The sequence below is a fragment of the Acomys minous genome (genome assembly GCF_964271855.1).
Source record: "Acomys minous genome assembly, chromosome: 5".
NCBI lineage: Eukaryota > Metazoa > Chordata > Mammalia > Rodentia > Muridae > Acomys > Acomys minous.
The window spans coordinates 128,848,554-128,871,881 of NC_140494.1; the positions used below are offsets into that span (position 1 = coordinate 128,848,554).

Consider the following 23,328-nt stretch of genomic DNA (forward strand, 5'->3'; position numbering starts at 1 on the left):
ATTTATTCAGATATATCTGAAGAGCAATTCTCTAGTCCATGCGCTTAGAAAGTGACAGACTTTGCCCCTCCCACTGAAGGTTTATATGTTTTGTCATTTGATAAGACCTAGAATCAGCATGGAGACGAATCTCTGTGAGGGATTTTCTAGATTAGGTAACCTGAGGTAGGAAGACTCACCTTAAATGCTATGGACACCGATCTGTGGCCTGGGACTCTAGGCTGCATACTAGGGAAAACACCATCTGGGCACTGGCACCCACCCTTCTCTGCGCCCTCACCACATCACCACTGTGCCCTCACTGTGTTCCCACTGAGCCCTCACCGTGTTCCCACTGCGCCCTCATCATGTTCACACTGCGCCCTCACCGAGTTCCCACTGTGACCTCACCGCGTTCCCACTGTGCCCTCACCATGTTCACACTGCACCCTCACCACATTCCCACTGCACCCTCATCATGTTCACACTGCGGCCTCACGGCGTTCCCACTGCGCCCTCACTGCGTTCCCACTGCACCCTCACCGCGTTCACACTGTGCCCTCACTGCATTCCCACTGTGCCCTCATCATGTTCACACTGCACCCTCGCCACATTCCCACTGTGCCCTCACCGCGTTCACACTGTGCCCTCACCGCACTCCCACTGTGCCCTCACCGCGTTCCCACTGCACCCTCACCGCGTTCACACTGTGCCCTCACCGCATTCCCACAGTGCCCTCATCATGTTCACACTGGGCCCTCACCGCGTTCACACTGTGCCCTCACCGCATTCCCACTGCGCCCTCACCGCGTTCCCACTGCACCCTCACCGTGTTCACACTGCACCCTCACCACATTCCCACTGTGACCAGCTGCTTCAGGCTCCTGTTGGCATGGCCACCTGACATGAGGGACTCTACCCTTGAAATGTGAACTGAAACAAACCCTTCTCTTCTTAAACTGCCTTTACCAGGTACTTTGTGGTGACAATGGGGACAGTAGCTAATGTCATCACCACCCCATGCACATACACACATACCTCAAGACACTGTGACAAGACAAAATAAAATGCCCACGTAGAGAAGACGGACCTTCGAGTCTTGCTCCTTTTAGTTGACACATTGTCTGCAAATCTTCCACAACCTTCCGAGGGTGCAGCAAGTCCAGGAGGGTTGTTAAAATGCCTTGCTCCATATAAATGTATCCAGCTCTGTTCGATTTTTCCCCCATATATACCCACTTTGGAAATTGTTCTCTCAGTTCCTGAGATTATGCTACTTAAAAAAAAATCACTCTGACAAAATACTTGAGTAGGAGAGTTTAAGAGAGGAAGGCTTTCATGTTTCTCCCTGCTGCAGAGGCCCTCTTCCATCATGGTGGGAGTGCTGACAGAGCCAGGTTCCCTACCTCATGGAAGACAGAAACAGAGAGGGGACAGAAAGGGACCTAGGAAAAGATGGAGGCCCAGTGGTCACACCCTCATGACAAACTTCCTCCACAGGGCCCTCCCTGCCTCCTAAGGCTTGTAGAAGTTCTCCAAATTGCACCAGCAGTTGGGTGCCAAGCAGCCAATCCATGAGCTCTTTTGCAGAACACTTCATGGTCAAACCATGCTTTTCTGAGAGTTGCCCCATTGAGGAGCACATGGCGCGTTATATTTTATTCACCTTGATTTCCACCTTTGTATAGTTGGCTTTCAGAGAGCTAAAAGAGTCCCATGGTGCAAAGGGCGTGCTTCCACACAAAGGGTTCTAGAGTTAGGGCATCTTCCTCGCTGGGAAACTTCAGTCGTGCCCCTCGGCCTCTCAGACTTGCTCCCCTTATTCGTAAGCGTGACATACGGAGCTCTTGTTTGGTGGGTTATCCTGAGAAACCAGTGAAGGGAGGTTCTGTGTGGCCTCGGCACAGCCTCTGTTCCCACCATGGATACGGCTACTGTTGTGTCTCTTCCGTGCAGCCTATCAGGCAGCCACGAGGCAGATAACTGATGTGTTGTTGTTGTTGTTGTTTTAACTCAGACAGGAACCACTGTGGAAATGGAAGAGAAAGCAAGTATTTAGTGAGAATGGTGTCCTTCTGAAGGCGAAGGCACATCAGATATTAAAAGCAATCCTACCCAAGACACGAAAGCAATAACCAGTGGGTCACTGGCAGATGCCTTCAATATGGACTGAGTGTTCTTTACAGAGCAGGTAGGAGGGTCCCCTGGTGGAAGGAAGCTAAAAGAAATGGTTCGTTGGGTCCACATCACAATTAACGAGGGAGACTCGTGCCACAGAGCCCACGAATGTGACTAACCGCCTTATTCACGCTTACACGTTTTCTCCACACCAGCTCAATGGTTTAAACTGTTTGGGTGTAATGAGCCATTTTACAGATGAGATCATGGAGACTTGGGATGGTGAAAAGGGGGCGGGGGTTGGCTTCAGGCAGTCTCGGGCTGGGTCTTCCCTCTTGAGGAGCGGTTTCCTGGGTAGTAGAACCTGAAAGCGTCTGCTGAGAATCGTTGGAACAGTTCATCGCACCCTCACGGCCATCCTCTGGGCAGGTGTTGCTGTGATGAAATACCCCGACCTTAGAGAAGGACGGGATGTGCTTCGTTTTTCAGTTCTATGCTACAGCTCATTCTTGTAGGGGACTCCGAATGGCCATCAAATCCACAGTTGAGAGCACAGGGAAATGAACATGCGATTCGCTCGCTTGCTTGATGCGCTCAAAGACTCCATGTCTAGGGAACGGTGCCACTTACAGTGGGCTTAGGTCTTTCCATGTCAGATAACTTAACTCAGGCAGCTCCCCACTATAGAAAGAGAAGGTTTTCTTTCTATATTAATTAATACAATAAAAAATATTATAGCAGCAGTTTTCTCTAACCAGCAAGTTCGCCAATGACTGACACGGAAAGACTATGATTTATTATTATAAGCTGTAAGCACTATGCTGGGCACATTCTGAGCTACTCTAATCCTAGGACCTTTAAAACCCACATAAAAGCCAATCACGTGCCAGTCTGACAACTCCCAGGGCAGCTTTTGCTTATCCGTCTGTCCTTACAGCCATCTTGCCTCGTGGAGACTCCTCTATCTCCCACTTCCTCTCCTCCTCTTACATCTTCCTGCTGCTCCTCTATCTGCTCAAACCGAAGCCCTGGCACCTAAAACTCCACCTCCCTCTCTTCTATTCAGTCCCGGGCTTCAGCATCTTTATTTAGCCAATCAACTCTAAATGAGTAGAGAGAAGTTTGCACAACAAGGACAGGTGTATGTGAGGAGGTGCTCATCTGAGCAGCAACCAGATCTTGAGGGCCAGTAATTAGCATCAGAATACACAGCACCAGAGGCTGGAGAGATGGCTCAGAGGTTAAGGGCATCATCTGGTCTTCCAGAGGTCCTGAGTTCAATTCCCAGCAACTACATGGTGGCTCACAACCATCTATAATGAGATCTGGTACCCTCTTCTGGCCTGCAGGTGTATATGCAGGCAGAACATTATATAAATAAATCATTAAAAAAAAAAAAAGAATACACAGCACCAGACCAATCCTCAACACCCCCACAGACAGGCCTACTGGGCCATCCAATGTAAATAATCATATAATATAAATCTTTTTTTAAAAAAACAATACACAGTACCCACTTTCCCTCAGTGACAGACTGCAAGCTGTAATTGTGAGCCAAATAAACCCTGTCTCTTCCAATTTTGTTTTTGGTCAGGATGTCTGTTACAATAACAAAAGTGAACCCCAGTATCTGGCCCCCCACTCTAGAAGCTGTTTAGAGTGTGTGTGTGTGGGGGGGGGGAGTTAGGATTAAGAAATCATGAGCACACACCAGGATATTTTTGTTTGTTTGTTTGTTTGTTTCAAGACAGCATTTCTCTTTGTCACCTTCGCTATCCTAGACTCCCTTTGTAGACCAGGCTGGCCTCGAACTCACAGCGATCCACCTCCCTCTGCCTCCCAACTTTTTCATGGCAAAGGATCAGAAGCCTGGGGAAGTCATTAGCAGTTTAAGAATTTAGCATTTCCAGGTTCTTCTGGTAAGAATGCTAATTGCATCTACAAAGAAAAGCATGGAAAGGTGGTCATTCTGAACTATCTGAACTCATTTCCTTAAAGTTGTCATGGTCACCTTGACCTACTGTGTCCAGCCTCAGACAGCCAAGTGATCTCCCAATTTCAGAGAGGAGGAGGGAAGTGACATATTAATTTTAGTATGAAACAGCATCTTCAGATTTAATTAGAGGCCAGGAAAATATTTGATCAGATAGGGGTAAATGTTTTTTTGCAAAATATGTAGAGTGTATGTTTACGATGTATTATTTAAAAGAAATTACAAAGATGAATCTTAATACTTTATTAATATTAATCTATATTCAACTGAGAATTTCCACAGCATGTGATAACTCAGATACCCATTACAAATTATTATATAACAAATGATATAATTTGGCTAATCCATTCATTACAAGCACTGTCAATTTTTAATGCTTGTGGTTTGGGGATTCCTGAGTGTTAAAGGCCATTCACCCTGTCCTGAAGAGAAAGCTAAGACAGAAGAAACCAAGCACAGTTTTTGAGAAACTCCCCCAAATGGCTGCTGGTTTAGACTTTCCACAGCCAGTGAAAGTATCCTTTAAAAGGAAGATGAGACTAAAACTAAAGCATTTTCAGGTAAAAAAAAATAAGATGATAAAGAAACATTGAAAGTTATCTTTCAAACACCAGACGCACAAGGAATGAAGGCGTGGAGATAGCTCAGTGGTAAAAAGCCTGACAGGTGAGGTTTTCCAAGCTCTTGTCTGTTGAAGGGTTGTGTTGCCGGGGGGGGGGGGGGGGGGGGGGGGGAACGGGGGGACGGGGGGACGGGGGATGGGGGGGGACTGGGGACGGGGGGGGGGGGACGGGGGGGGACCTATGTTGTTTTGACACTTGATAAATCTGGAATTCACTGTATACACTTAGAAAAACAAATAAAAGAATAGTCAGAGACTCTGTAACTGCCAGGATAAGAGAAGATGGGTTGAAATAATCATAGTAAAATCCATCCAGTAAGTGACAAGAAGGGACGGAAAAAGCAACTTAAGTAGGTGGTTATATTGTTAAAAATAAAATAAAATAAAAAGACAATAACAGTTAAAGCAAAAAATACCAATAATTGTATTATAGAAAAATGAAATAGTCTAATTAAAAGGAGAAACATGTGCCCAGCCCCCGTTAACGAGTCCAAAATGTAACCCTGTCCCCAAGGCTTAGGGTACATGGTGGAAGAGGAGGCAGAAAGAGTGTAGGAATCAGAGGACCAGGACATCTGCTGTGTGATTGTGTTTTCTATATACAAGAGGGAGGCTGCACCCACAGAATCACGACAAGATGCCTAAGCCAGACCCGCAGGGTGACAGCAGGTTGGCATGCCCATGAGATGAGGCCACCTACAGTAGCTCCTTCTGTTTACACGTTTACCTCACTGGCACACCCAGCGGTCTGTCTGCAATTCCTATGAGATTCTAATCCTAGTCAAGCTGAAGTGACGATCTACCATGTTGTAGGGCCATTTTCTCCAAATGGAGCCATCCTCTCCAGGGAGGAGGGGGCGGTCCGTGAGACTCAGGAGGCCAGCACATGTTGACACGTGTCTGGGAAAGTAGATATGTAGAAGATTTCTCGAAGGCTCTTCCCTAGTTTTGTAGAAGACACAACCAAGGTCTGGGGATGTAGGGTAGGCGGAGATGCTTGTCAGTTAAACTGAGGGAGGAAAACTCAGACCTGAGGTGCTCTCTGCAAACTCTGCAGAGAGTTGTAGGGGTTGCAGCTTTGCCAAGTCCTCCCTCACCCATTTCAGTGTGTGTGTGTGTGTGTGTGTGTGTGTGTGTGTGTGTGTCTGTGTGTGGTGTGTGTCTGTGTGTGTGTCTGTGTGTGTGTGGTGTGTGTGTGTGTGGTGTGTATGTGTGTGGTGTGTGTCTGTGTGTGTGTGGTGTGTGTGTGTGTGTGTGGTGTGTGTGTGTGTGGTGTGTATGTGTGTGGTGTGTGTGTGTGTGTGGTGTATGTGTGTGTGGTGTATGTGTGTGTGTGTGGTGTGTGTGTGTGTGGTGTGTGTGTGTGTGGTGTGTGTGTGTGTGGTGTGTGTGTGTGGTGTGTGTGTGTGTGTGGTGTGTGTGTGTGTGTGTGGTGTGTGTGTGTGTGTGTGTGTCTGTGTGTGTGTCTGTGTGTGTGTGGTGTGTGCGTGTGGTGTGTGTGTGTATGTGTGTGTGTGTCTGTGTGTGTGTGTGTCTGTGTGTGTGTGTCTGTGTATGATGCAGCTTCTCTTTTGAGTCTTCTCTGTAAGAAATACCTTAGCATACTGCTGTTAGTTGCCCCAATAAAAACTCATCCGTTCATTAAGTTGGACTTGGGTGCAATCATTTCTTGGATCTGTCATGAGTTCCCTAGGTGGAGTGAGTACATGTGGACTGGGGGGTGGGGTGGGGAGTGGCTGACACCATCCAAGAATGGAGCTCATTTCTGAGCTCTTCGAGAACATGCCAGGAAAACAACACAAGGGCCTTATAGCCTCAGTTTCTTCAAAACACAGAATTGTTGTTGGAATGTCTTCTCATGCTCCGTGGGGTGTGTCAGATAAGAATGAGTGTACATCAGATAACTCATTATTTCTTGCTGCCGTTATGCGGTCAAATGTTTAAACTACCCTTTTTTATGCTCTATGGCAAGAGATGTTTTTGCCCCATGCGGCTTGTCCTTGTGACTGTATACAGCTTGAATTCATGAGAACTTTACTCAGGTGACCTTTCTTAGCCTTCAGAGTATAAATTGTCTGATGCTCTGAGTAAAGTTGTCTGTTGTATGAGCCTTTAGGCCACTTCATTGACCGGCTCCGTCCTTCCAGGACCGATCACCTCTGCAGCAGTGATGACGTGTGTGTTGCTTCTCCTTGGGGGGGGGGGGGGGAATATCTCAGATATCAAACCATCACAATTTGTTCACAATATTTAGTTTTCTTGCCTAGAAATAAGTTATAGGTCTGTCTTGTCTTTCTTTATACCAGTGAGATATATTGATATTTTAATATTTTTCCTACACACTTAAAAGTTGGGATCTTTGAGGTCTTTTCTCTAAGTTATTGGTGATATGTGCTGATGTCTTAGATATTCTTGTTAGTCTTGTTAGGCCATCTTGAAAACTCATGTAACTATAGAATTCTCACGAACCTATATAAATTGATAGTGTATCGTTGAAGCACTCGTCAGTTAACCATAGTAAATCTGCTCAAGGGAACATTGTGTAGCTTTTAAAATGCTGTGTAGATCAGGCAGCAGAGCAAGTAAGCCCTAACAAAGGGAACTGTGGGATGTTGACAGTATCATACATTTGGTATCTAAAACTAAATTTAAAGTACTATTTTGATGTAATTCCTTCCAACCTAGTTTGTTTGTCTGTACTTTTGATAAAGTGTGTGCTTTTGTGTGTTCATATTTAAGAAAACCAATTTTCATGCCAGGCAACGGTGGCGCACGCCTGTAATCCCAGCACTCAGGGAGGCAGAGGCAGGTGGATCTCTGTGAGTTCAAGGTCAGCCTGGTCTATAAAGTCCAGGGTAGCCCTAATGCTAGCCACCAAAGTCTAGTCCCCTTTTTGGCCCTGCCTCCCCCTCCCGAGGCCGACTCTCAAGGTCCAGCTATCAAAGTATTGAAGTCCCGAAATCAAAAGGCCCCTTCGGTTCACCTGATTAACATGTCTAACTAAATTTATACCTCTACATCCTAGCCCAAGCCAACACAGACGTCCCTTTTTCTCTTAAAAGTTATTCCTGCAAGGCCATTTGCTGATGTTTTGCTGCCTGGGTCAGAAAGCAGCCACTTTAACTTGTCTCCCCTGCTTAATAAAGGAGCACTTTGTGGAAATAAAGGTGCTTGGGTGTGGTTTGTGCCTGCTCTGGGGTTCGAAAGGGAACCCCACTGTGCAGGGTCTCCCAACAATGATGCTTCATCAGAGCCATAGAGACTCCAACTAGTACACCCCTAAAGGTAGCCTGGTTGTCGTGGACTTCCTTAATTTGCGTTTGTCTTAAAACACTGTTAATTCTCCATCTGCATTCTTTATTCCCGATTGCTCTTTTTCTTCTCAAAATATTTCTGTGCCTTGTTTGCTCTTTTCCCACTGTAGATCTGCACAAGGCTGATTACTAGTAGCCACTCAGCAGAAGTTAGTTTTAGGTTGTCTCAAAATCTCTATCAATGAAATTAGCCCCAAACTCCTCAATGTAGCCTCAGGGAGATTCTTGGGACAAGGGCAAAAAAACCAGCCATATTGTTTAGCAAAATATCACAAGAATGGTACCTGGCCCAGTTGCTAATGAATGTTGTTACTCTCTGAAACCTCTTGAGCTGGGCCGCTACAAGCCACATAGCTCTCAGCACTTTTTAAAAAAATATTTTGTTAATTTATTCATATTACATCTCAATGGTTATCCCATCCCTTGTATCCTCCCTCCCTCCCATTTTCCCCCTATTCCCCTCCCCTATGACTGTGACTGAGGGGGGCCTCCTCCCCCTGTATATGCTCATAGGGTATCAAGTCTCTTCTTGGTATCCTGCTATCTTTCCTCTGAGTGCCACCAGGCCTCCTCATCCAGGAGACATGGTCAAATATGAGGCATCAGAGTTCATGTGAAAGTCAGTCCCCACTCTCTGTTCAACTGTGGAGAATGTCCTGTCCATTGGCTAGATCTGGGTAGGGGTTCAATGTTTACTGCATGTATTGTCCTTGGCTGGTGCCATAGTTTGAGCAGGACCTCTGGGCCCAGATCCACCCATCATAATGTTCTTCTTGTAGGTGTCTAGGACCCTCTGGATCCTTCTATTTCCCCATTCTCCCATGCTTCTCTCACCTGAAGTCCCAATAGGATGTCCTCCCCTCTGTCCCACTTTCCTGGTAAGTGAAGACTTTCATGGGACATGCCCCTTGGGCTAGTGTGCAGATATAAGTGAGTATATACCATGTGAGTCTTTCTGCTTCTGGGTGAACTCGCTCAGCACCCTCGATTTCCTCACTCCTGCTAGCCCATTAAGCTCTGCTTCCATCACTCAACCACTCTCCTAGCTCAAAGTCTTCCACATATCCCAGAACAGCATGGCCACACCTGTCACGCACTACACCATTCCCCTGGTGCCAAATTCTGCCTTAGTTACCTTTCTATTATTGTGATAAAATACCATGACCTAGGCAACTTATTTAAAAAGGCATTTAATGTGGCTCACAGTTTCAAAGGGGTATAGTCCATGTCAGTAAAGGGACAGCTAAAAGCTCACATCTTGATCTATAACCATGAGGCAGTAGGTTGCTGAACACTGGCAACCACATGAGTCTCTTGAAACTGCAAAGGCTGTACCTAGTGGCACATCCCCTCCGACAAGGCCATGCCTCATAATCATTTCCACTAGCTGGTGACCAAGTATTCAAATATAATAAACCTTTGGGGGGCATTATTACTCAGACCACCACAACCTTTTTATCTGATTGGCTGGGCCTCCAGCTGCAGGATCAGAGTGCACCTGCCAACAGAACTCTAGCCTGGTGGCCTCAGGGATCAACGCAGGGCCCCAGGGTGCTTTGTGTCACCCGAGAAACTGGAGTTTGGGTTCTAGCTATTTCTAACGCCATTATGTGTGCAGAGTTCTGGTTTCCGGTGACCCAGCTGTCACTGCACAGCTGAGGATCTACACTGCTGTGGTCTCACAGGTTATTTTGGACCCGGGGTTCTAACCCTGGACTCAGATAGCAGAGAGATGCCACTGGGTCTAAACTTGGGTACCGAGCCTCCGGCAGGTTCATAAAATTCAAAAGGTGACAAAGGTTTTGACTCCATCTAGCCACCTTGGCGCCTAGTGGGCAGCCCCACTCGATATACTTCTATGTAGTATAATTCATAAAATACACTTTGGAAAATCATATCCCACATAGCAATGATTAATAAGTGAGGAAAAAGATTTTTTTTACTTTTTTACTCAATATTAGCTTATATTGGTTGAGTTTGCATGTAAATGTATCTATTACTTTGTAATTAAAAGCAAATTTAAATGTGAAAATAGACAAGTTGGGAAGTAGACGAGTTGATAAAGATTGACCTGAAGGGAAGCCAGGTTTAAAAAGTTCACAGGACAAGCTACATGGCTCATTAATTTCTACAGCATCTTTAAAGACACTTCAATTTGGCTTTGGAAAAATCTGTGGCTCTCACAACCAATCAAGGGACACCGCCGACATCTATCAGAGCAGAAAATGAAGATAAAATGTGACACAGTGACCCAGTGGAATCAATGGAGCCATCCCATCCCCGTGGTGTTGGTCTGTCTCGTGCGATGTCTCTTATGCAAAGGGCCCTTTGCTAGAAAGACCTAAATAAATTAGGCAGCCAAATGAATTGGATAATTTTCCTTTTAACCCTCTCTCTCCACCAGGTGGGAAGCCGCTTGAGAACAGCTGCAGTTGCTGGGTCCCCCGTGTATCTAAGGTTGCTCAGGGAATCTCTAGGAACCCTCATGGCTTTGGCCCATGGGCTCTTCCTGGAAACGGCCTTTGTGTGGCTCCCAGCGCTGCAATTGCTTGTGTCCTGTACTTTGGGCTGAGTTAGGAGTGTATCTTAAGTTTTGTCATGATAACTTTTAGTAAACGTTTGGCCTGCGTTTTTACAAGCCCTGGGCTAGCCTCAAACTCCCCCGTGTAGCTTAGGATCGTCTTGAATTTATGATCATCCTGCCTCTGCCTCCTGGGTTCTGGGGTTACAGGTGTGTACCCCGACACTCTGCCTTTGTGGTGCTGGAGTTCAAAGCTGGGGTTTTGCCCAGGCTGGGGGAGGACTCTCTGCACAGACCGACAGCCGCAGCTCTACATATTTACCTTCACAGTGCACTAAACACAGACCAAGTGTGAGCACCAGGCGCAGTGTGCCGCAGGACTCTCCTCAGACGGCAGGGGACGAATTGCTTTGCAAACCTGACCCACTACACCTGCTGTAGACACTCCGATTTTGGTTTTCACGACAGGGTTTCTTTGTGTAGCCCTGGCTGTCTTGGAACTCAATCAGTAGACCAGGCTGGCCTCGAACTCAGAGATCTGCCTGCCTCCAGAAAGCTGGAATTAAAGGGGTGTGTCACCGCCGTGGGCTGACTTTCTTCCAGTTTTTAAAGAAACTCCCAGGTTCTGTAAAGGTAGCTGACTTGGGAACCCCAACAAGGTACCAAGCCAGTGGCCTCTCCCCTCCCCTGAGTGTGACTCACTCAAGCACTAAATTGGTTCACAAAACTTAACAGACCACAAAATAAAAAAAAAAAAAATCAAGCAGTTCACGATTTCCAACAGTGGTCTCCTAAACAGAACAAGGGTTGTAAGCCAACAGGACTGGTGTCTTGTGAAATGTGTTACCTAATTAGTTTCCCCTTCTACTGGAGTGGGGGAGGGGCACAGAGGGGGGAGGTCATCCATTGGTGGGTGGTAAAATATCCATAAATTTACATCTCTGGCTTGGGCCATTTAGAGTAGACGTCAACTTTATAAGCAGGACTACGATAATTGAATGCACGTGGAAAATCCTTCTCAATGAATAAGATGGGCGCGTTAGTTTTAGCCCATGAAATCATGTTTAACATTGTAAGACTTGTTCGTGATCACTGGGTTATCTAGACTGTGGGGAAGTGCTGTCTTGTTATCAATTTCACAATGATTCTTCTTTATTGGCCGCCCAGCTGGGAGCTCCAAGCAGTGCAAAGCCAACAGAATTCATTGGGGGTTACAGCGGGTGCACATTAGCAAGATAGATTGGGCTGTGATTTGTATCCCAGCCTCCTTTTACAGAGAGTATTTCCCATCCACCCTCAGCTTTGTGGTAATGTCGGAACTGTCTAGTCAGTTGAGGACCAGTAGCTTAAGGAGCTAATGAATATTCATTTCTTTTTCCCTGGGTACAAAGCAAAATAACCAGTAATTAGTATAATATTTAATACTTCTATTCAAAATAAATAAATCTTTTGTAAAAAAAAAACCCTAATTATTATAATGTAGCAAATTCTGCATATGTAACTGGAGTTAGATGAAGTGTTTTGAAAATGCTTCTAAGTCCTAATTTACATGTTTTGAGATTAGCTAATTATTCCCCTTGTATGCATAAAACAAAACTGTAAATTTCATATTCATTTTCTTGTTTCCCACGTTTAGCTGATTCTGATATTTAAACCTCATATTTTTTCTTAATGCTCAAGATGTCTGTAGTTTGAAGCAGTGTTCTGATGTTGTTGCGTATGTTCCTATCTCCTCCCCATTCTCCCGGGCCTCACGGATAGGCAGGGGACACACAGCTCATTGAGAACCACGGGTGGTGTTAATCCTACTTTTAAGTGTCAAGGTTTGTTACCTCAGGTTTTTTGGTTTTGTTTTGTTTTTTTTTTTTTTACATATACCCTTACACGTTTTGTTCAAGGAAAGACTCATCACTTTTTTTTTTAATCCCACCAAAATTCTACGGAATTTTTTTTCCCCTCCAGCCTCGGAGAAGTTCACTCCCTGAAACCCAGACTAGGATTCTAAAGTACTCATCAGTCTGAGTCCAAACCCAGTTTATGCCACAATGGCAGATTCGGAAGGCCTCTCCTCCCAGGCACTGAAGAGAGAAGCATCTGCAGGAGGTGACTGTGTTCTGGTTGTCAGGGTTTAGATCTTAAGATACCACAAAGACCCATGTGCCTAATGGCTTGGCAGCTACCCTTTGGTGCTATCAGGAGGTTGTGGAACCTTCTGGAAGTGCATATGGCAGAAGCTCAGTCATCAGCAGTGTGCTCTTGAAGGAGATAATAGGACCCTGGCCCCCTTTCTCCCTCTTCTTACTTTATGGTCACCATAATGTGAGCAGCTTTGCTCCACTGTGCGCACACAAAGCCTGTCATGATGCTCTGCCTTCCCATGGGCTCAAAACTAATGGCCAAAGGCTCTAAAGCCATGAGCCAAGAGGAATCTCCCTACCTACACGTCAGTCATCTCATGGTCATGGTGGCGGAGAGCTGAGTCACACTTGACATGTCAGTCAGAATTCACCAACTGTCTGCTTGGGTTTGGGGCCTTGTGGGAGCTGACCTCTGCTGAGTCAGAGAGGCGACGTGGGGTCTGTGGCCTTACAGTTAAATACTTCTTGGACCTGTAGAAAACAGTGAGCCTTCTAATCCATAGCCTGGCAGCTTCCCGGTGGTGCTGACTACTGCCTGCCAGATAATCCACATGTTTGTCCAGACGCTACTGGAGAGATGTGTGTTGGATGCAGCCATGGTCCCTGAAGGCCTAGGTAATTCGTGGAGTTGAACTGCAATCCTTTAGCTCTTTTTAAACATGCAAATTCAGCATACAGTGGGTTTGTCTGAATAGTGTAGGGTGAAGAGCGCAGCCAGCAGCCTTGAGTTTAGTTTAGGTTTGTTTGTCTGTTTGTTTGTTTGTTTGGATTCCCAGGACAGCTGGATTAAGATTCTGACTTCTGAACACAGCCTGCTGCTGTCTGCTTCTCCTGACACCTGTGTGTGCTCCTGGCATCTTGGAGCCACACCCTCCCCTGGTGGCAGCTGTCTTTCTGTTCCTCTTAGTTGGTCCCTCCATCTGCACCTGGGTGCCTCTTCCTCACCTTCAGGCCTTGGTTCCCACATCCCCTACCACAAAGTTTTCCAGGCCCCTTAATTAGAGGAGTTTCCATTACCCTCTATGGCCTCCCATAATCTTAGTATCATCATCAGTCCATCTTTATTTTCTTTCTTATTGACCGACATATCTACTACTCTGTCCATGTGGCCCAACTGTGACACATAATGGGTTGCAGTGTAGCTATGTTCTCTAAACTGAACCATTCCCTCTGGAAAATGGGCCCTTTAAGATCCAGGAAGTAATCAAACAAGTCTGGGGGTGTTCCAGACACTTACAAGATCCACAAGAGATGCCTTCCCAGGGTTATGTAAGCAATGACCATTGCTGGGGGTCCTTTGACTGGCCAGGCTGCCTACAGGTTGTGCAGATGCTCCAGGGATGCAGGTCTTGTGAGTTATTACCTGTGCTGGCTGGGTTTTTTTTTTCCCAGTAATGCAGCTGCCTTTGAGTGGCCTATGTTCTTGTAGAGACCCTAATAAACTTACAGGTTCACAAAGCTGGACTTGGGAAGAGTCCTGCCCTATCTGAGGTACCTATACATTTGCTCCTGTCTCCCTAGACAAAGCCAATCACACAACATTAGGGACTCAGTAAATGTGTGTGTGGTTTTTTTTGTTTGTTTGATTGGTTGGTTGGTTTTTGGGTTTTGGGTTTTGAGTTTTTTTCAAGACAGGGTTTCTCTGTGTAGCCTTGACTGTCCTGGACTTGCACTGTAAATCAGGCTGGCCTCAAACTCACAGGGATCCACCTGCCTCTGCCTCTCCGAGTTAGATCTATCATGTACAACTCCTCTTAGCTCTCTAATTTACCACCGTACGTGGTGGACACTTGAGCAGCTACTCTGCCCTTGTACTTCTATTTGGTAATTTTCAATGAGAACCGGGACATTGTTTGTCACCATCACGTGTCCGTGTTTTACATTGTGAGGTAGTTCAGAGCCATAGGATCAAGTGCCACCCACCTTACTTAATTCAAATCCAAATCTGCCATGAATTCCCTGTGGATGTTGGCTGAATCAGCTGACATGGAGCATCCTGTTTCCTCATCTGCAAAGTGGTGCACGAGTGAGAAATGGTTGCCACAAGTTGTCAGATGTGTTACATACATTTGCATATTTTTATGAGATATCGAAAGTGGACACGGGGTGAGGGTCAAAGAAGGGTTAAATTTCTTCTCATCTTTCTGTTCCACTTGTTTGTGTTGTGTTGTGCGGGCCACACACATTTGTGTTTAGTTCCTCCCACGATGGGGATATTTTGCATACAGTTTGCTCATGAAGAGACATGGGTAACACTGTGAAGTGCTTCGCTCAAAGTACTTGTGGGAAATGTATGACCAGCTGCACTTCCTACTCCACCAAAGCCATCTATTCCCTCTGCGCACCAAACAATAGGCAGGTGGATGAAGGAGGAGGCGACAGACCTACCAGTTAATCTGGCTCAGAGGGACAGGAGAACTCTGACTAGCCTAGGAGACCACTGCTTGCTGGAGTGTGAGAGACACGTGAGCATCAGAGGTCCAGCCTCTTGGGCTCTGGAGTGAACAAAGGATGTACATGATACTGCATCGGCCCCCTGCTGTTATCATCAAAGGCCTGGGAGCTCTAGCTACATGGCCTTGGGTACCATGACGCTCCGGGTGTCACTCCCAATGTCATGTAATTGACAGATGTACACCAAAGCAATCACCTGGATTCGGAGTCATGCTTGAGTTCCGACTCCCGTCCCATCAGGTGCCTGCTCTGTGACTCTGGGCAAGCTATGCTCTGGGTTTTCCGTTTGCTCCTTCTACAGAACGGGTGTAACTCCATCTAACTCACAAAGCTGGGTTGGAAAGCAACACACACCAGCACAGGCTTGTAATGTATATGGCCGCCAGCCCCTTTCCGACGGGTAGCATCGGTCCCTGGAGAGGAAGCCAAGGGGAGTGTCTGGGACTATCTGAGGGCTTCTACCATGATCCTGTGGCAAGGGGATGAAGCTCCCGCCTGGCTTTCACCTCGTGTTCTGTTTTCCAGGTGGATTCTGGGAGGATGTGACAGTTCACTTCTGGATGCTTCTTAGTTAAGGTGCAAGTGACACGAGCAATAAATTATCATCTCCTCCTCGCAGTCTTCATGGTCATTATTCTTGGATATAATTAGAATGCCAAACACAGAGCCATCCGTCTTCATCCAGCAGCAATGGTGAACTGGGGAAAACGCTTACTGCAAAGGAATGTTGGCAGAAGGAGGAATGGTTTCCCCACGGAATCGAAGAGACTCAGACTTAAAAACTCGAGCCAAGGCGCTGAGGAGTGCTTCCCACACAACACGGGGATTCTCAACCTTCCTCATGCTGTGACCCTTTAATACAGCTCCTCATGTTGTGGTGCCCACCCCCACCCCCACAACCATAAAATTATTTTCATTACTACGTCACGACTATAATTTTGCTGCTGTTATGAACCGCAATGTAAATATCTGTGTTTCCTGATGGTCTTAGGGGGCCCCTGGGGAAGGGGTTGTTCAACACCCCGAAAGGAGATGTGACCCACAGGTTTGAGAACCGCAGCTGTACAAGCATGTGGACCTGGGTTCAGGTCCCCACCACCCGTGTAGTGTTGCATGTCTTTATCCTCATCATTGAGGGGGAAGGAACCAGCAGATCGTTGGCACTCACTGGCCATCCAGCCTAGGCAAACCAGTGAGCTCCAGGCTCAGCCAGAAGCCCTGTCTCAAAAAAAGCCAAACAGACCAAAACCCAAAACCAAACAAACTAAAATCCCAACCAAATGGAAAAGGGTAGGATGTCGACTCTGGTCTCCACGTGCACACGTGCATACACATATGCATGCATACCTTTTCGCACACATGTGCATATCCACACAAACATGTAAATATATCCCCTACACAAACACACACACACACACACACACACACACACACACACACACCTTGACCTGACATCCAGCATGAGAGGAGAAGATTTCAGAGCATTTACTTCTCAACTATACATGCCTAAGTATATGCTTTGCCTTTTTAAAAACTTTTTTCTTGGTTCTTTGTGAATTTCACATCATGTAATCCCAATCTTACTCATCTCCCTGTCCCTTTGTAGCTGCCCTTCACCCTTGCAACCTCTCCCACAGAAGAAAATAAAATACAAACACAAACAAACAAAAATCTTGCTGTGGAAGCTGTAGTATGCCACAGTGTCACACAGCACAGCCCTCTGTCCACACACCTTTACTTGTAGATGTTTATTGCAATGAGTTATTGATGGGGTTCAAGGCCTCTGGCTTCTGCTACACTGTCTATCCCGGATCCTCCTGTTGTTGTCCTGTGTCGTGGAGCTCCTGCAGCTTTGGACCTGTAGGACAAGCCCCTGTAGGACAGGACGTGCTCATAGATGAGGTAAATGTTAGGGGTGGGGCCAACTCAAGGCCCTGGATCTAGTTCTGGGTGGCAGCCAAACTGGTCAGCCTGCCAGCTCTTCCAGGCCCATGCCACCAGGGGGAGCTCTCCAGCACTGCCCCAGCTAACTCACCCAAGGTCACAGCCAGCGAGGGGCAGAGCCAGCTCTCACTCTCATGAACTTGGGGCCAGCTCTCCTGCCTGCTGCAGGTGGCAAGGGACAAGGTGGGGAGGCCATCTATCCCTTATCCATGCCACTACACAGCAGGCACATGGCAGGACAGCTCTCTCATGCGCATGCTCACTGGCACCCACACCATCAGACCTACCTCTTCTGTGCTACCTAGGTGAGGTGTAGGGCCCACACTTCCCAGAGCTACAGCTGGTGAGGGCAGAGCCACATACTTTGCTATTTATTTATGTACTTATGTATTTATTTATTATGTACATAGTGTTCTGCCTGCATGTACACATGCAGCCCAGAAGAGGGCATCAGATGACATTATAGTTGGCTGTGAGCCACCATGTGGTTGCTGGGAACTGAACTCAGGACCTCTGGAGGAGCAGTCAGTGCTCTTAACCTCTGAGCCATCTCTCCAGCCCATGCTTTGCTTTTAAAGGACAATCATTTGAAATCTCTTTTGAAACCTCCCCAAGGGTCTTCAGGATATATTCATGCTTCTGGGCCTTTCTCCCTCCCAGGTCTCTTTGGAGAACCATCCCATCACACTCCCAAAAGGTTACAAGACCTTGTATCTGGTTTTGCAGTCAGTTTGTGATGTCTTTGAATTTCTGTGGTATTTTGTGTGTGTGTGAGAGAGAGAGAGGCCATCAGACAATGTAGTGAAAATGTCTGTCAAGCAAATCTAGACACTGCTGAAGAGGACATACATGACAGAAAGATCCAGTACCATAGAAACTTATTTTTAAAGGCAAATTACTGGCCTGTCCACTTCTTTCCATAAGAAGCACGGTCAGATGTTGTTATGTGAGTATTTCCCAGCACAGAACACTCAGCTCAAAGCTTCTCTTCCCTATGCTAATGTAGTCACTAAAGCTCTTGTATTGGGGCTGGAGAGGTGACTTATTGCACAGTCGTGAGGACCAGAGTTCAGATCCCAGGACCCACAGAACAAGCCAGGTGACCTGCCCACATACCTGTAACCCTAGCTTCAAGGAGGATGGAAACAGGAGGATTACTGGGGCTTGTGAACTTCCAGTAGAGAAATGCAAGCCTTTGATAAAAAAAGAGACCCCATTTCAAAATAATAGATGGAGAGGGACAGAAAAAGACATCAATGTCCTCTATTGGCCTCTAGATACAACAAGCACAGGTGTGTACATACATAGACACACCTGTACATACACTCACATATGCATATAAATAAATGTATTTTAAATTCCTGTGTTCAAAGTTTCCTCTCTTCCTTTCTTCCTCACTCATTATTCACCTCTTACTTCCTGTGAGTGGCTCCTGCTGGGTGAGAGCAGAGGCCATTTGTACTAATCCACATCCTTTCAATGGCACAAAAGGCAGATAGTAAGGACCGAACACATGTTTTGCCAGTGAACATTTTTATTCGGTATCTGTGACATGCAAGGAGCTGGAAACACCTATCTACTCAGTCCTTAGAATGTTTCATAAACTCAGGTTGTTTTTTTTCAAGGGGGAAAAATGGTTTCTTTTTTTCAGGCATGGCAAGATTCACCATCAAGACACCCCCCACAGAACAGAGACAGATTAGCCAGAGGGAAGGGGACATAGTCTTTAAATAGAAATTTTGTGTGCAGAGGCTTAAGATGTGGGGGCATCTGATAGTGTTTGTGTAAACCCAGGTCACACAGAAGTATAACCAGGGAAGAAGAAAAAAAGTGCAATTTCATAGTAATAAGCTGAGATGCATGTAGGCATAAAGCTATTGCATAATTCAATGCTGATTTCTGAACACTCCTTCCCCCATATCTGTTTGCAGTCCTTGTTCTAGAAATCTCCTGTCTCGATCTTGTGCAAGCACACTACTTCCCATTTGTTTCCCCGATCTGTCAATAAAGCAGCTTACAGCCAATCACCAAGCATGAGAGAGAATAGGGCTGGACTTCCTGCCAGCCAGGGGAGGAGGAGTTAAAGGAGGAGTTAGAAGATTCAGCCCTGGGATTCAGCCACAAGCAGAGCCGCAGGAGAGATGAAGAAGATTCAGCGGGAGCAAAGAAAGAACTGAGAGGCAAGTAACTCGGGGATTTTGGCAAAGATGGAGTCAGGATAACGTAGAGGGTTAAGAACAGACAACCTGCTCAAGACTGTCCCGTAAAGCCTTATAAACAAATGTAAAAAGAGTCGATTATTTCTGTGATAGTTGGGTTAAGAGAGAAAATTAAGAAAAACAGTATAAAAGTATATAAAAGTAACCATAACAGACCAGCTCGCCTAGTCCTGTTTGCCCAGACTGAGCCCCCTCACCCACCTCTAGATAATTGAGAAATTACTAGATGAGGCCGGCGTTGGGCTGGGCCCAGACCTTAACAGGAGAAAACTAGATGAGAGCCAACAGCCAGCATGGGTGCGTTTGCTTCTCTCTGCCCTTGGAGGTGCTGGGATCGGCTGCTTGACTTCCTGCTTGGACTCCTCCACCGTGATGGACTGTGAGCTAAGGTAAGCCCGCCCCTACGTTGCTTTGGGTGTGGGTATTGTGTCATCACAGTAACAGAAGTGAAGCTGCAACCGTGGTCTTCAGGGTGAAGAAGAGTTCAAGGCGCCCAGCTGATCTTCCCAGGCTGTGCAGCTTGCTTCCCGGCACAACGGTGTAAGACTGTCAGACAGATCTCCCCGACTATCCACCTGCGTTCCATGTGCCATGGTGTGGCTGGGCATACGTGCATGATCTGTGCATGAACTAGAGTCTTTGACCCCAGCACATCTGCAGGTTTTTTTATTTTAGCTGATGATTTTGAACTGGAAACACCTAATTTGTTTTGAACAAAACAAATGCAAACTGATAAAAGAAAAATTAGAGAATCATTACCCATTGTCTTACTACCCCAAAAGTATTAACAGCCATAACTGTTTGGGGGTTATGTCCACACATAGATGTAGCTAGCAGAAAAAAAAAATAATGTGAGATATTGTGGATAAATATCTTGAATTAAAATGGCCTTGAATAAAAATGGCCTTCATAAGGCTGTGTGTTTGAGTATTTGGGCCTCAGTTAGCGGAGCTATTTGGGAAGGATTAGGAGGTATGCTTTCTCTGCCTCATGCTTGTGGCTCACAGGTGAGCTCTCGGCCTCTGCTCCAGCGCCATGCTTGCTTGCCTTCAGCTGCCGTGCTCCCCGCCATGACAGTCATGGACTCTAACCCTCAGGGACCAAAAGACTCACATTAGATGCTTTCTTTCCTGAGTTGCCTTGGTCGTGATATTTTGCCACAGCCGTAGAAAAGTAACTAAGACAGATAGTGGTAATCTGGGAAATTACTCTGGATAATCAGATTTTTTAAGGTTTCTTTTTATGTGTATGAGTGTCTGTTGCATGTTTGTGTGTGTACTTCATCCATGCAGTGCCTTGGAGGCCCAAGCCCCTTCAGAGGGGAGAACTGGGTCTGGAAGAAATTGTCCGCAGATGTGAAGGAGGCACCCTGGTGAAGGGGAAACTGGTTTGTGGAAATGGTGGGATTTGCAGCGGGGAAGGAGAGGATTGCTGTGTGGGCCCGGGACTCCATGCTGTCTCTAGAGCAGAAAACAAGGGCGGTGGTGGGTGACTGTCCCTTGGAGGACGGAGGGACAGGTCGGGGCAGGAGGAAGAGGGAGTGGGAACTGCTATAGAAACGTCCTACCCTTCCCTTGTAGCCTTTGCTCAAATTTTCCGTTGTAACTGCGATGTCCACGCCACCGGGAAGAAAAGAATGTATGGTCTCCAATCTCTCTAGAGTGGCATCTAAAAACATGAATACAGCTGCTTGCCCAGGCACAACTGTAGGAGCTAACATTGTTTGGACATGTGATACTATTTTTACTTATTCTCTGATTTAACCCCCTCGCAGAGTCTGGGATGTGCTCGGTGGTTTTTCCAGTGTTACAGGAGGAAACCGCGTCACGGAACACATCTGGTTGACCCTGTCGTACCAACCTTAGCCTGGAGCTCTCCCACCCGCGTTTCCTCTGCATTGATTGGCCTTGTGTCATTCCTGTGGAAGCACAGTCTCTCTCCACATGACAGATGGGCTCAGGGCTCTGAAACACTTCCCAGTGGGTTGGAGAGGCTTTGAGAAGATGCTGCCAAGGAGCGTTGCCCCCTTGGGGGCTTGGTTTGCTGGGCTTCTGATGCCGAGGCAGAGAAAGGCCATCCATATGGAATAAAGACAACACACGCCAAGCTGTGGTGCTCCGTCATGAAGGAGACAGGGTGTGAGAGAAGCTGCTGTCTTGCCTTCACCAAGGCTGCGTCGCCTTACAAGAGCAGAAACGGCAGACCTGGGAGTCCAGATTGGGCAGGCTCCGCTCCGCTGCCTGGCTAGGTCAAAGCTCTTGCCTTCTGTCTAACCGTGAGCTCTACCTTCTCTGCTGTATTTGGGAGGCTGCAGGAAGAGGGCGCCCTCTCCTCCTCCATCGTGCCCTGTCCCCCTAGGCCTTGGCATGAAAAAGCAGCCAGCTTCCAGAAGGAGTCTCCTAAGAGTTGGGTTAAGGACAAAACCATCCTATCCTCAAGGATGGAGCGTAAAACCCAACAGCTCCAGAGGCCAGGTAGAGCCCGGGAAAGCAAACCCCACACACACTCCGTTCTCACACGGCCACACATTCTCTGACATTCTCTATCCTCGCGTTCAAACACTCTCACGCTCCCGAGCACACACAGAGTCTCACACTCAACTCACATACACAGACACTCATCACACACATTTAAACACGCTCTGACACACTCCCCATACAAACACTCAAACACGCATTCTCGTCCAGGTGGTCACAGCGCACGCTCAAGACCGCTTTTCTGAAAATGTCTGCCCTTCCTCTCCCTACTCTTCCTCTCCCTACTCAGCCTGCCCCCGTTTTTGTTAGATAGTAGCAGAGAGAAACCCTTTCACGTTGCTTGAAAAACTAAGCAGATCCCACCCCACTCCCATACAATCTCGAGTTATCCAGATATCCAAGTTTTCCTAAGAAATCCGTATATTAAGGAAAAGCTGAGTCAATTGCCCTGTCTGGTGGCTTCCTAGAATCCTATTTAAATGTGACACAGGATGCTCTAAGCCAATCACTAGTTTCCCCTCAGCAGCAGAAGCTAAGGGCTTCTCTAGCTTGGGCCTCTTTCATCCCCTGCACAGACCTTCCTCTCAATGAACCATCATGAGGAACAGTGTCTGGCACACTATTTAAGAGCGCACCCCCACATATTGGCATGCGTTTTAATGTGAGGCAAACGTACCAACTTAGAGACCATCAAGAGGAAAAGTTAGCTTTATTCAGGAGTCGTTTTCATAAACACTTGCTTGGGATTGGTTCTCCTCACATGACCTGGTGGAGAAATGAAAGCATTCTGGGCTTTTTTCCCCCCTTGACTAGGTATCTCTCTTTCTACCTTATTTATATGAATATTCCAAAGAAATTAATCCAATAAACACTCATTCTGATTTTCTAGGTTTAGTGGTTACTGACCTGATCATTCAAATGGTTTACTAAATCCTTCATGCTGGAACAATTACAAGGAAATTACTAGTGTTGCTTATTAATTTGTTTGTTTGTTTGGTTGGTTTGGTAATTTTGAGATAGGATTTCTCTGTGTAGCCTTGGCTATCCTGGACTCACTTTGTAAACCAGGCTGGCCTCGAACTCAGAGAGATCCACCCGCCTCTGCCTCCCAAGTGCTGAGATTAAAGGTGTGTAGCATCAAACTCGGTTGATTATTTTTCTGCAAATGGCAGTCAAACAAAAATAAATACAGATTCTTGTTGCCATAACAAATTCCCATCCTCTTGGTGAGACATCAGGGCTGCCTGTCATCTCTGCAGCCAGTGACACTTGGTGGCCCTGTCATCTCTGCAGCCAGTGACACTTGGTGTCCTGAAAACGTCTTATACAGCTGGTATAGAGGTACCAGGGGACATTCAGGAATGACTCATGACATCTGGGTAGTACAGCTCCAGTGGCTTCTTTAATGTAGACCAAAATTACAAACGCAACATAGCAAAATGGGGCTGGTGGGACAGCTCAGCAGGTAAAGGCTCTTACAGTGCAAGAGCGGTGCTCTGAGTTCAATCCTGGGAGCCCATAGAGGTGGGAGAGCGCTGACCCCACAGAG

The 23,328-nt window shown here is 46.6% G+C and overlaps 2 long non-coding RNA genes across 3 annotated transcripts; both read left to right on the forward strand.

The window, feature by feature from the left end:
- Positions 1-827: 827 nt before the first annotated feature.
- On the forward strand, positions 828-15,885 carry LOC311597660. Its single transcript, XR_014779310.1, has 3 exons — positions 828-951; positions 1,997-2,170; positions 15,665-15,885. It is a non-coding gene; the product is annotated as an uncharacterized lncRNA (long non-coding RNA).
- Positions 15,886-19,624: 3,739 nt separating this feature from the next.
- Positions 19,625-22,669, forward strand: LOC311598116. Of its 2 annotated transcripts, none has more exons than XR_014779482.1 (2): positions 19,625-19,691; positions 21,077-22,669. It is a non-coding gene; the product is annotated as an uncharacterized lncRNA (long non-coding RNA). The 2 variants fall into 2 exon arrangements; XR_014779483.1 differs by lacking the exon at positions 19,625-19,691 and adding an exon at positions 19,791-19,842.
- Positions 22,670-23,328: the final 659 nt, after the last annotated feature.